Below are 12,080 nucleotides of genomic sequence, written 5' to 3'. Positions count from 1 at the left end.
AATTCGAAGTAGTCGAAAAGGAAGTTTTAAACGATCTTTGAAACAAATTACTGTCTGAACTTGTTTTTTGCTTACTGTGGCAAAACAGAAACAGATAACAACGACTATACTTAATTCAGACAACTGAAATCATTCTTCGAATAAATATACAATGCTAGACCAAATATTAAAATGAAAAGATTATTTTCTTACTTAAAGATATTTTTTTTTTAAAGAAATAAACGCCTGTCATATTTCACGACGTAGTCCGTTGGTGGGCAGCCAACTGGTTAACCTCGGGACAATTCGTCACGTTCTCCAGTTTTATCCCGCCAATATTGCATCAGTCAAACTGAGTTGTTCAACTATATAAGCATGAACTTCCGGAAACAGTTTTCTCATTCATTTTACGACACACTTAAGTATCATACAACAAATAAGCTAAGTTATCAATATGTCTTCAGTTATGCCATGTGGTGTTGCTCGTCGAATGCGCCAACCTTTGTGCCAGGTACGAGTAGATCTCCCGAAAGCACCGAGCACCACAAACACAGCCATAGAGCCAGGCTTCGCAAAGTAGTCCCACAACAAAAAGAAGCTAATAAAATCTAGGGCAGATCTGAAACTAGGTCACTGAAAACTTTTCTGTGAGCAATGTATAATTAAAATTTTCTGTAAACATGAAATTTGACCAGATTTGATGTAATCTAGGTCAAGTTACTAGATACTAGGTCAAATACGGGTAGAATTAGGTCATTATATCAAATTATGCGAAAAACGTGTGTATAAATACTCCAGCAGGTACACTTTCTGCTTAATAACTATACACCTAGTCTGAATGTTTGTCTTCATATTTTTAACAGCAAGCACTAAACTTTCGTTTAAATCAGGAGAACAATATAGGACCCTCAAGGTCCTCTTTGTCAAAGGAATATGCTGATGTTTCCCATCACGTTATTTTCTTGTTATTTCACTGTTATGATATCACCAGACTTTGTGAGAAGCGTCGTTTAAAACTCCCCACCCATAAAACTCAAACTAGGGCTCTTAAATCCTTTTATGGGTCGTTACAGTTAAAAAAGAAAGACATTTAAACGACTTTCTCATGAACCGCTAAACGGATCTTTGTTTAACTCGGTCTGTAGTATCATTATCAGGTCTTCTCTCATAATTGTTCAAATAGGAACACTCTCTACTCTCTTAGGGGCCGCCAGAGCTTAAAAAAAAAAAATTAAAATAAAAATATTTTTAACACATTTTCATGAACCACTTGACGGATTTTCATTAAAGTCGGTTAGTAGCATCACTGAGTATCCTCTCCCAGATTTGTTCAAACTTGGGCACTCGGACACTTTTAGGGGCCATTAGTTTATATAAAAGATCACCTGGAAGCAAAGAATGCAATCACGCAGAATTATAGCAGACTCGGTTTAATTGAGTCTGTTGATAAGAATGTGATGTAATATGCAACACCTCGCACGCCCTCTAGCACCGGCTTCAGCGGAACTCTATTACACATCAATTGAAACTCCATGATCCCAAAGGACCAGAAAATATAACAACACTAAATCCAAGTACGGGGAGACTTCTTACCGCCGACACACGGCACTTAAAGATTACTGTTGTGAAAGTTAATATATAGTTGATAAAATATGTAAAAGGATCTTCTGGAAGCAAAGAATGCAATCAAGCAGAATAATAGCCGACCAGGTTTGATTGAGTCTGTTCATGAGAGGGAAAGATATATGCAACACCTCTCACGTCCTCTAGCACTGGCTTAAACGGAACTTTATTATACATCAATTGAATGGACTTCATGATCTCAAAGGACCAGAAAATATAACAAATCTAATGTACAGGGATACTTTTTACATCCACCGCACGGCACTTAAAGTTGACAGTTGTTATTCATGATTCAATGTGCCATAACTATATCCAAGGTCAAACTATTAAGATCCGGTGAGCGGTGTACGGCTACCATGGCCCTCTTATTTAAAGTTTGAAGCAAAATTAGAGAAATATATTGGATTTGATACGTAAATATTTACGCTCGGGAAATGATAAATGTACCATTACTAAATGTTTATGAACTTTATTTTATCACTTCACTGTTAATTACAACGCAATTTATTTGAAATGTTGAAATATCCAAAATGTATTTCATCATCTTTTATTATTATTATTATAATTATTATTATTATATCAGATTTATATAGCGCCCTTTTCATGATAAACACGTTGAAAAACGCTTTACATACAGCATACACAGCCACACAGGGCGCGAAATTCACCCTCCTCTAATATTACAGACACAGAGCGATCTGACCAGTGAGATAAAGCCCCCATCCCATAACAGAAAGAGAAAAATCCTTTTTAGATACAGGCCTGTCCAGCTAACTAAGCCTAGCTCTTTACGAATAAACAGTCTGGTTCTTTAACTTGCCCGGTGTATAGCAACGATACACGCGAAGCTGTCTTTCCTGGGAAGAACCAGTACAGACCTATAAGTTAGGTGGGAGACACTCAAGAGCATCTCAGAAATTTCCAGTGCCTGGACCGGGATTCGAACCCCGGACCTCTGGATTGACAGTCAAGCGTGTTACCACTAGACCACCAGCCCATTTATTTTTTTATTCGGATTTCATTTTTCTGCAAATAGATACATTGTATTTGCTAAGAATTTTCAATATGAAAATTGTGACATTCGGTTTGTTAAAGTGTTGACATTTCCACACTAAAATACTTTTAGAAAGCTGAGAATAAAAACATTTCCTGCGGCAAAAGAAGTCTCTTGAAATGTGATGAACGGTTTTGATTCATTCTGTGCCCACTTACATTAGAACTAAACTGTATGGATTTAACTCATATCCATGCAGTTTTGAATATTTAGCTCTTTTTTGTTTTGGCTGTAATTTGTCACATTTGTTTTCTGCTATCTTATTCCGAATGTATATTTACTTCCGTTCTACTGTAAGTTTAATTGAAAGGCAATTAACTCCTATTTAATTTAGGCATTTATTCCTAGCAGATTTGTTCCACTTTGTTAAGACGTTTAACATTCTGTTACTTTTTTTTCAGTAAATTCATGTACTCAAAATTTTGTCTAAGTATTTTTGAGAATTTTATTTGCGGTGAAGAATTTTTTAGGTTTATGATATCATCAAAACTGTATTTTTTTTTTCAAACTATCATATGGCTATCTCGGGAACCAGTATGTTTGTTATAGAAACTTTAAATAAATACTTGAACATTTATTTTATCTAAGTCAGCAAATTCTGACCCTACGTCTAGTACGTTAGTTTGTCAGAAATTGGGTTCCCGACAGCCATTTTCTGTCATAAACCAAAGGTAGGTTCCTAAGTGGATCCCTGTTATCATATACATTTTACATCTCCAAAGGGTCCATAATTAGGATTATTGACTTACAGAACTATAGTAGCTTATTATACTTGTTGTTATAGTAGAACGTTTTTTTTTATTAGGGGCTTTGTAATAAAATCGAATACCATGATTTGGGTTGGTCTTTAGTTTATTGGAGAGTAAACTTGATATACACAATGTACGAACCTATGGTAGTAACCTTCCTGTTGAAGTATTCGTACTTTAGAGTTATAGCATGACTGGAAATGTGCATGGCTTTGCGAGCAACGGTATATCAGTTACAATTTACACTGGGTAAAGCTTTAGACGGCTGATAGTTTTAAATAATAATGATAATAATAGATACACTTTATTAAATGAAATCCACTACAATTTAAGAGGGTCCGTTAGTACAATCGCACTTTTAGCAAACCACCAACTTATAAATAGATTAAGCGGTAAAACGAGTTCACAGGTGTATTACGCCGATGTCTATGTTATTTTGATGATGTGATCATTTATGGTACTGATTTCAAATGTACTCTTGAGAATTTGAAAATTGTATTTTCAAGACTCAGAGCAGCAAATTTCGTGTTAAAGGTCTTTTGACATACTGAAGCAGAAATTAGTGCAGCCTCCGCTACTGGCTTATCCGACGCGAGATGAAAAATTCATTTTACAATATGACGCGTCGGGCTATGCGATAACTGCCATACTTTTGCAAGTACAAGGCGACCGCGAAGCGCCAATAGCTTATGCAAGCAACTCAATGGAATTATTGTACTACTATGAGAGAATTACATGCCTTTGTAACACTTGTCCGTCATTTTAGACATTATCTTTACGGCAGGCCTTTCGTGATAAGAACAGATCACGCGAGTCTAACTTAGATTAAAAGTTTTAAAGATGCAGAAGGCATGTTAAGCCACTGGTTAAGTATCTTAGATACATTTGACTATACTATAGTATACAGAAATTGTTCACAAATCCCACTTGTTGATGATTATCCAAAATCCACCGAAGAAAATGCAAGAATATTGAGAGTTCAGATAGCGGTAAGGATACAGACAGCACATTGTAAGCAACAAACTTCTTAAAAGTTCTTTAATAACTAAACAGTCTGAGGGCGGCGAGGTAGCCGTAGCGACAACAGACCTTGAGTTTGTTGACATAGACCTTAAGTCTATGTTTCATATCCGCGGCGAAGAAATTTCCGCGGGAGCTTGTGGCAATGCTACCTATACACTCTATGCGGAGGTTGATCAAGGGGAAGATTCCAATATATGCAACTGGATTAAGTATAGAGATCGCAGTAAATTAAAGGACCTTCGAATTCAAACTCAAGACAAAGACATTTCACAAATCATGCGATATCTCTACCAAAGTGCACAATCACGTGACTTGTGACGTTTCAACTGGGGTATCACGCCAAGCAGAATTTGTAAACAAAACAGTGTTTTTGACGGTAAAATGTTTAAAGATACATTTTTGTGAAATGACATCTAGCTGGTGCAAGTCCGTATATCAATGCGTACCTCCGATGATATAACATATGTTCGTGTCTGCTTTAGTTTTGCTGGTAACCCGGACAAACCGCAATGCTTCCACAGCAAGCCTATTTTCAAATGGCTTGAAAACCAAACCCAAGCGACTGTTCCTTGACAAACGACCAACTAGTTGGCACCGCTGCGTTCTCTTTGATATCTAAGATCATTTTGGTAGGATTTTCGCTCAAAATAGCGTATTTCTGGATAGATCGCCCAACTAGAAAAATGTCCGTTCTAAAGTCCAAAAGCTCTCACAGAAAGCACTATTTTAAACCGCGATTTTCTCGCTCCTTTCTATGAATGCAATGCCGCAATTAACGCAGGTAACGTTTTCCCCTACCAACGCAATACTTTGTGAAGTTTACTGCACGTGGATAGTGATATTTTCAAGAAAATGCAGGTAGCTCAATAACATCCTCTTAAAGCCACTCGGCGATATATGACCATTTTGTGTCGATTCGCCGTAAAACCCAAGTTACTCACTCACTCTCAAAGCCAGTTACTTTATACCAATGCTGTCACATCAAGCTAAAATCTTTAGCTGACAGTTTAACCACTTTCTAGTGTTAATTTTGCCAAGAAGAATAAGCTAAATGATTCTTATTTGACATATAGTCCTTTCCCAATAGGATTTCACATGAATTTAGTTGTATCGAGACAACACAAAAGATATGACGCAAATACTAAATTTGCTGTTAACATGCGGTCAATACAAAAGGAGCATCATGGAAGGCACGTGCTGTTTTCCCGCCAAAATGATCGTCAGCTTCCTTTCCATTTGGAAATCTTTTACAGCGTATAAGATTGCCCGACATTTACGCATATCTAAGCAGTGTTTTCATCCGTTTAGGCTGACTCTTTACAATTTAAGTCCATATTCAACCAAATATTCGGAAAATCTACCGGTCAGTTGACGAAAATGTATAGAAGATCTATATTGATTTAGTACAATGTTTACAGAAATACGGTTTTGGAAAAGTCCTGTTGAGCCAACGGCATTATTTTAAAGCATACATGTATCATGTCTCGACGCCGACAAGGCTTGTCATTTCGCTGGACATGATTTATCAAAAATTAGTCACGAGTTTTTAGAAGAATGATATTACGAGGTACATGTTTTAATAAACATGTTTTATTACATTTTTATTAAATGCGAAATTAACACACTGTGATCATTTTGGCAACATACTATTTAATAACGAATAACAGAAATTAATAAGATGGATAATTCTTCGGAAACGATATCAAATATTTCGCAAGTCAAATTTTCTTACTACATCGTAAAATAGCTGGCTTTTTCAATGATAAGCAAAAAAAGTTACAGGGCTCCTATCATTAGTTTTAATCAGGCAACGAAATATGATTTGAAACTAACAGAAGGTAAATTCATCTCGCAAATCAATCAAGCATGGAAATATAATGTTTTCTTCACATAAATATTTGAGAGAAAAATGATATTCTCGAATTTTAGAGTTTAACATTGCACTGATACAAATCCTTATTAATCCAGTTCTTACTGATTTTGGCAATCTAACAAAACAGTTCGACAGAAAAAAAAAACTAGACAAAACACGTGCAATGTGCCTAATCACGTGATCGCGCTACGTCATTTTGTTCCCGCTACAAGCTCGAAAGTGAAAGTAAAAAGGTAAGCAAAAATTATAAATCAGGGCGTAAGTTTGTTATTCAATATATTGTATAAAATTCATACACATGATTCGAGACCTATTTGAAAGTACTACCCCCGGTACTACCATTTCCCCACCAAACCAACCTCGTTTTAATGCTATTCCTGTTCAACCACTTTCGATATGTGTGCTCTGAGGTGTTTCCACTACAAGTCAATTGCAAAAAATACAGAAAAAGCATTTTCTTGAGGATAAAATTCACAGCATAGGTCATCGCTATAAACCATTGATTACTTAAGACCATGATTAGCTCGGATATTTACTCGTAGTCGCTTATTGGACAAAAAATCCCCTTTAATGGAATGTTCCCACAACAAGTACATCGCAGACCATGTTCTCACAGAAAGCAACTTTTTGTTTTTCATTTGTAATCTAGGTGCTAGCGGCGAGTACGTATGTGCAGAATGCGGAAAAGCTTTCACCACCTCTACAGAGAGGAAACAACACCAGCTAAGAAAGACATGTACACGTTTGACTTGTGATACGTGTGGCAAAAAGGGAAAACCTACGCACACACAATGACATTAGGACATGCATAGTTTCATAGAATATCCAAACTGTCCATCTACATATAAACACAGGTCGGCTCTAAACCGTCACATCAGGATGGCACACAAGAAAGACTGATGTGATGTTTCTCTTTGAACGTTTCATTTTTACAGCGATTTTACACTACTATTTTCATTCTTACAAAACAAAGCCCCTAGTGAAACAAGTCTTTCTAATACGTAAAAATCACAAACTGTTGTTCCAGTCCTCTAGTATTAAAAGCTCAGTGGAGTAGCTTAAAAAATTTCGAAACTAGTTTGAAGCATTTTTGAAAATTTAAACCTTTTCAAGTTCTTTGCCATATCATTTGAGGAAAATTACAAAGTTTGTTTAAATTACTGTTCCAGAATGAGTGGTAGTATTAAGCTGTTCTCCCTTGATCTACGTAAGATGTAGGTTTATATCATACTGTATACCATTCAAGTGTTTGGGTGATACTTTGTGCCTGTTGTTAAACTGACGCTGATACAAAATGAGCCACGAAAGTTTACATTCCTTTTCACAGACACTTTCTGTGCCTAAAATTGATTATTTTATGTTACTAACACTTAAGCATTTTCATAGGATAGACCACTAGGTTCGATCGAGTTAAAATAGAGCCGTCTGGCGACAACGTCGGTACACTTAAGGTTATATGCGCCACCTAACGATTTTCAGCGGATTGTTATGAAAGTTTTGCCAAATGAAAGTTGATAACATTTTCGATTGACATTTATGCTGCGACGAAGATGTATTTTAACTTTGTAATGTCTAGATTTTAAAGTGTTCAAAAGTCTTCGCTATAAGCCAAACTTGTAATTCGTTCGAACCCAGTGAGACATTGGTTTATTGAACTTATTTCTGATCACTCAGATACGGTACTAATTCATCATTTTTTTTGACAGAATATTTCAACTGAGAGAAACGCAACCAGCTTCATTGGATGATATGATTTTAGAAATTCAATTTTAACCATGTTAGGATCTTTAACCCTCTATTAACACGTGATGGAATATCTCATTAAAAGTCTCATTAGATAGCGCACTTTCTCAGGTCAGCTATCGAGGATCATCTGTGATGACCCTCTTGCTTTATCAACATAATTTATTTGTATTTTACATGCGCCACATGTTTTATTTGAAAATAAGAATTGTAAGAAAGAAATGATATATTTCATGCTTCTTCACAAAACCAAGATTTCATACAAAAAGTAAAATGCATCTAGATAAGCATATCCTCGTTCAGTTTAGTATCATTTTATACGTCAAGACCCATCTCCAGAGAAGGTAGAATTATTTAATCATTTCTGCGTGCACAACCGTCATATCTAACTCACATGACACACTTCTTAAATGAATTTTGTTCACGTTATGGCTGAGTGAATTTGGTTTTACGGCGAATTGATACAAAATGGTCATATAACGCCTAGGGTTCACGTTTTATTGAGGTCACTTTCATTTTCTGAGTCCAGCGTGCCCTCTCAGCAAAATCATACTTATAATCACTGAATTACATAAACTTACGAATTATTTAGCAAAAAAAAAAAAAAAAAATGGTTTATTCATCAATTCTACTGTTATATGCAAATTGTATCCTTATATATCAAGTTCTTATATTTAACATAGAGTGCATGTTAAGAAAAACAAAAACACGCTCTTTAAGCTGCATCATTCTACCGTCTTTAAGACCTATATAACACAAAAAACACCCTTCAAATTATAGAAGTTGAAAAGACTATTTGAAGCCGCATCATATTTTTTTTAAAGATTTAATCTTTATACCTGCATTGTATTACAATGTTTCTTTCTGTGAGAACATGGTCTGCGATGGACTTTGGCATTTTCTGTCCAATATGCGACTACGAGTAAGTATCCGAGCTAATCATGGTCTTAAAGTAATCAATGGTTTATAGCGATGACCTATGCTGTGAATTTTATCCACAAGAAAGTGCTTTTTGTATTTTTTTTGCAATTGACTTGTAGTGGAAACACCTCAGAGCACACATATCGAAAGTGGTTGAACAGGAATAGCATTAAAACGGGAAGGGTTTGGTGTGGAAATCGTAGTATCGGGGGTAGCACTTTCAAATAGGTTTCGAATCATGTGCATGATATTTATACAATATATTGAATAACAAACTTACGCCCTGATTTATAATTTTGTTTACCTTTTCACTTTCACTTCTTTCAAACTTGTAGCGGGAACAAAATGACGTAGCGCGATCACGTGATTGGGCACATTGCGTGCGCAACAGCTTAAATACATGTTGGGCTAGCAATTTCGTGTCACATTTTGCACAGAAAAAGATTGTAAAAACTGCAGTCCGTAAGTTAGCTGTTTTATGAACGAGGAGTGTCGGGGATCATTATGACACCGAGTTTCCTAGCGACTTCTATGCTTTCTTATAAAAACGTTTCGGAAAAGGCTAGTGCTCTCACAAATATATAGAAATTACTGTCTACAGACGGCGATGATATTTATGTTACTGCTATGGTATTCAATCATACAAAGGCACTACGTCGCCGCCGAATAATAAAATGGGTACATTTGATTTGTAAACACACGAAACGAGGATTCTGTGCAATTGTTTTACTACATTGTATTTGTATGAGCAAAGAAAAATTCGACTAGTTTTAGGAAAAAGGGATGTTTATACAGAGATTTTGTTCTCAATAGAAGCACGTTTTTGTTTCAGCTTCGTTTTCATTTCTTGAACTCTCGTTAGCTACATTGCATTCTAATTCTTTTCCCTGTTCAGTTTTGGTGCGTATGCGAAACAGCCTTTACATTGAAGTAAATGAAATCATTGTTCGAAATATCGACATTTCGTAAAACGGTTTTGCGGAACTATTATGCATGAAGAAGAATGCTGAATAGTAGAATAGTTTTTCTAGAAAATTAACGATAATATAAGCGTGCCTGTTAAGTTAACATATAAGAAAACAAAATGATATTGTAACACAGAGGACTCGATCCTATAACAACGAGATGGATCAATACATGTGATATTAATTATGATGTTAATTAATAAATGTATTTATTTGGTTTTTCAATGATTATCGTTATTAAGGTTCACACACCAAAAATATTAACGGAAACATATGGAATATTCATGACTATTGATAAATGCATTCTAAACTCCACGTGCCAGTTGGATACATGGCTGGAAAATGGAAGAATCAGTCGGTCTCCACGGATTTTATCGACATCTTACACAAGTGCGAGATAAAGTAAATAATCGGTGGCATGATTCGATAAGGATCATTTTACTTTATCTTCTTGGCAAGATGTACAGTAGGAAGTGGTTAAACTGTCAGCTAAAGATATATGCTTGACGTGACCGCATTGGTATAAAGTAACTTGCTATGGGAGCATGTTTTTGAGTTACCCACATTTTCTTGAAAATATCACTATCCACGTGCAGTAAACTTTACAAACAATATTGCGTTGGTAGGGGAAAACGTTACCTGCTTTAATTGCGGCATTGCATTCAACGAGAAGAATCAGAAAATCATGATTTAAAATAGTGCCCGCTGTGAGAGATTTTGGACATTAGAACGGACATTTTTCTAGTTGGCAATCTATCCAGAAATACGCTGTTTTCTGAGCGAAAATCCTACCAAAATGATCTTAGACATCAAAGAGAACGCAGCGGTGACAACTAGTTGGTCGTTTGTCAAGGAACAGTCGCTTGGGTTTGGTTTTCAAGCCATTTGAAAATACGCTTACTGTGGATGCATTGCGGTTTGTCAAGGTTACCAGCAAAACTAAAGCAGACACGGTCATATGTTATATCACCGGAGGTACTCATTGATATAAGGGCTTGCACCAGCTAGGTGGCATTTCACAAAAATATATCTCTAAAAACTTTACATTCAAAAACAACGTTTTGTTTACGAATTCTGCTTGGCGTGATACCCCAGTTGAAACGTCACAAGTCACCGTGTCTACTTAGGTGAAGGACCTAGTAGGCATAGGAAATAGAGATCAATATTATTGCACCTTTACTAATCCTACCAGGTGTTCTGTATTACAAAAGTGCATCTATTGTGACATTTTGATACAAGCAAAACTGTATTATCTGCACTATTATTTACTTACTGGTACTTCATTGTATTATTGGCTTGTTAAAAGTTACTTTTTTACCATATGTAAGTTGACAGAATCATAGGAACCATGTTTTGAGGGGTAAATCAAGCACAAATGAATAAATCCTAAATGTTTTTGTTGTGCAAAATTGTATGATATTGTGTCTAAAACAGTTTTCATTTTCCACTCAATTGTGTAATTGCAAAGGAAGTAAACTAATAGATATTAGAGAGTTTGAGATTTCAACCTTCGCCTTCCCCTTCAACGTCTCTTGCGAAGTTAACGTATGAAGTTGAAGTTCGATTAAAATTCCTTGAGATTTCAAACATTAGAATGAACCTTACTCCTTTTAATCCGCCCATTCAATTTATCTGTAATTATGATCGTGTTTTTCGTGCATTTTGATACCAATGAAAAAATTAAAAACATTTCAATTAATATAATCATCGCATGGGTATTATATTAGAGCGATTACCAAAAAAAAAAAAACAAAAAAAAAAACACAAAAAAAACAGACAAACAAACAAACAAAAATAAATAAATAAATAAAACGATAAAACAATGTGAACAATGTAAAAACTCGTTAGTGTTGCTCCAAACATTTAGGTTTTATATAACATTTTGTCAGTATAGTCAGTATACAATGCACGATTGTAAATCATGCATGAGAGGAAATAAAAATGATTATTACATACCTAAAATTATTTTCCATTGGGTTTCAATGGACCACGATCGTGCAATATTTTTCCATATCATGACGTTGAACGCTTTCATATCGGACTAGTCCCAATCCGTGTCTCTATTTACCTCCCCTGATGGTCCGTCCATTGCGGATCTCGTTTCTTTACATTTTTGATGCTATTGTGTGTTTGTTTAATTTGTAATTATG

The sequence above is a fragment of the Mercenaria mercenaria genome, chromosome 13 (genome assembly GCF_021730395.1).
Source record: "Mercenaria mercenaria strain notata chromosome 13, MADL_Memer_1, whole genome shotgun sequence".
NCBI classification, from domain to species: Eukaryota; Metazoa; Mollusca; class Bivalvia; order Venerida; family Veneridae; genus Mercenaria; species Mercenaria mercenaria.
This window is presented reverse-complemented; position numbering follows the sequence as displayed.